Source organism: Suncus etruscus, chromosome 9, assembly GCF_024139225.1.
Source record: "Suncus etruscus isolate mSunEtr1 chromosome 9, mSunEtr1.pri.cur, whole genome shotgun sequence".
Classification (NCBI taxonomy): Eukaryota; Metazoa; Chordata; class Mammalia; order Eulipotyphla; family Soricidae; genus Suncus; species Suncus etruscus.
The window spans coordinates 98329350-98332223 of record NC_064856.1 but is presented as its reverse complement, the minus strand read 5'-3'; the positions used below and the strand labels follow the sequence as shown (position 1 = coordinate 98332223).

General features: G+C 40.3%; 1 pseudogene; it reads right to left on the bottom strand.

Annotated features, from left to right (window-relative positions):
• Positions 1-433: 433 nt before the first annotated feature.
• On the bottom strand, positions 434-1861 carry LOC126018616 (olfactory receptor 4C6-like; annotated as a pseudogene).
• Positions 1862-2874: the final 1013 nt, after the last annotated feature.

The window sequence follows — 2874 nt, the reverse complement described above, 5'->3', positions numbered from 1 at the left end:
GCTCATACCCAGGAATAACTCCTGAGAGTCACCGGATGTAGCCCCAAAACAAAAAAAATTAAATTAAATTAAAAAGTAGACCATGCATAACTTAAAACAATGGAAAAGAGGGCTGGAGTGTTAGCACAACAGTAGGGAATTTGTCTTCCACTAGGCTGAGCCAGGATGGACCTGGGTTCAATCCCTAGGGTCCCATAAGGTCCCCATGGCCAGGAAAGATTTCTAAGTACAGGAGTAAATCCCAGAGCGTCACTGGGTGTGGCTCAAAATCATAAGCCAAAAAAAGTGAAAAGAATACAAAAGTTGCAGTAGAGGTAACAAATAACTGAAAATGATTTGCATGTTTGAAAAAATGCAATTTGCTGCTGTGCACCCATTGATTTAGAATAAATGAGGGGGATAAACTTCATTGCCTTTGTTTATTGACTTTATATTATTGCCCACCAATGGTCCTTTGTTTTATCCACAGTTTCCTCAGGCCTTTTTTTTTAATTCTGAATTCCTCAAAGTATATAGCAATGGGTTTAACATTGGTGTAACTATTGTAAAGGACACACCTATTGCCTTGTCTATCAGGTAAATGGACACAGGTCTCACATATAAGAATATACATGGTACAAAAAAACAAGACAACCACTGTGAGATGGGAGCCACAGGTAGACAGGACTTTCCATCGCCCCTCTGAGCTATAAGACCTCAGGGAGCATAAGATAACCATGTAGGAAGTAATAAGAATGATAAAAATTGTCATACACATCACCCCACTGTTGAGAATGACTAAGAGACCTACCCTGTGAGTGTCCATACAAGTCAGTTTCAGCAATTGGAACATATCACATGCAAAATGATCAATGATATTGGGACCACAGAATGGTAATTGATACATGAATAGAAGTTGTATCATAGCATGCATAATTCCCCCCAAATATGCCCCTGCCAGCAGCATATGGCACACCCGAACTCATGATGGTCATATAGTGCAGGGTCTTGCAGATGGCACATAACTATCATAGGCTGTTGAATTAAATAATTAACGATGGTGGTGGATGGTGATGGATGGAGGCCTTTGTCCTTAGGCCCCGGCCACGTGGCTTCATCCCCCATCAACCCCCATCAGGAAAGTGACGGGTATTGAACTCACTCACAGGCAGGCATCAGGAAGCATCAGCTTTATTCATACCCTATCCACCACATGTGTGTGGCCTACATCATAACCTATCAAGCACTAGTTATTCTTGGCCCTGCATCTTAACTCCTTCCAGCCTTCTTTCTTTGACCTCCATGCTGGTCAAAGACCAAAAGAGGCAAAGACCCAAAAGCCAGAGAGCCCAGCAGGGCAGCTGCCCTAATCCCCTGGCTCAAAGGCTTATCTACCTTTTCCAAGACCCCTCACAGGAATGGGTGGGGTCTTGCAGGTAAGGTCACACATAATATCTGGTTCCCAAGACCCCTCCCAGAAATGGGTGGGTCTCAGGTAGCTACACCTAAATCCAGGGTGGAGTTACAATAGGCCATCACACTGAGAAGAATGATGCCCACTCCACCAAAGAAATGTTCAGCAAAGACTTGGGTCATGAAGCCTTTAAAGGAGATAGTTGCATGCTCAGAGAGGCAGTCCACGATTATTTTAGGGGCAACAACTGAAGAATAGGTGACATCTATAAGGGACAAGGAAGTAAGGAAAAAAATACATAGGTGATCTCAGATTCTGACTTGTGCTCATGGTTACCACAATGAGGATATTCCCCACAACTGTGGACAAATACATGATTAGAAATATAACAGATAATACTTTCCGCAACTCTGGATTCCTTGTAATACCCAAAAGAATAAATATGGTCACATTGTTTGGATTCCCCATTTACTATAGGTTCATGTAAGCATATTTTCTGGTGTTGGAAAATACACAAAATGAACATTGTTTACAATTAGCAGTCACTTTTTTAGACATATTCACATCTTCTTAGTATATTTTGTTTGCCATAATGATCTAGCAAACATATTAGCAAGTAAATCTTGACAATAATTCAACTTTTCTAATTTTTTTGTTTGTTTTTTTTTTGGGGGGGTGGGGTTTGGGCCACATCCGGCAGTGCTCAGGAGTTACTCCTGGCTGTCTGCTCAGAAATAGCTCCTGGCAGGCACAGGGGACCATATGGGACACCGGGATTCAAACCAACCACCTTTGGTCCTGGATCGGCTGCTTGCAAGGCAAACGCTGCTGTGCTATCTCTCCGGGCCCAACTTTTCTAATTTCTTCATCAACTATTTGCAACACTGTAAATTTAATTTCTGTGCTGACACTTGTTTCATGAAATACTAGAAGTCTTTATATCACTGACTTGCATTATTCATTCATACATTGTTAGAGCAAAACTATATACAAGAATAATTCTTAGAAGATGCCTCTTAAAACAGATGAGTATAAAGAGATACAAAATATACAATACAGATAACAACAAAACTAAAAGTTCTGTATTATTAAAAGGATGAAAGGCACACATTCTTTTGAATAAATATATTTGTGTGTTATTCCATGTAGCCTCTCTCATTCCTAATTATTAATACATTGATGACAATTCTGGGCCTACAATTTCCACTTCTGGAGTGCAAAGTAGTTGAGTAGAGGACTAGAAAACTAAATAGACTCAAAGGAGATATTCTAGGGAAACACTTTAGCTGAATCTGAAGAGATAACCAGCAAATTGCATGATTTTTCTGTTCCTTAGAGGGAGATATCATGTTTAAAGAAATAAACCAGTAGAAGGATAAACACAGGTTGATAATCCTTCTATGTTGTATTTAGAATAACTGGATGAAGAAAGGCAATAGTTTTAAGTAGGGAAGCTGAAATTACCCTTGGTCCCTGGTCCC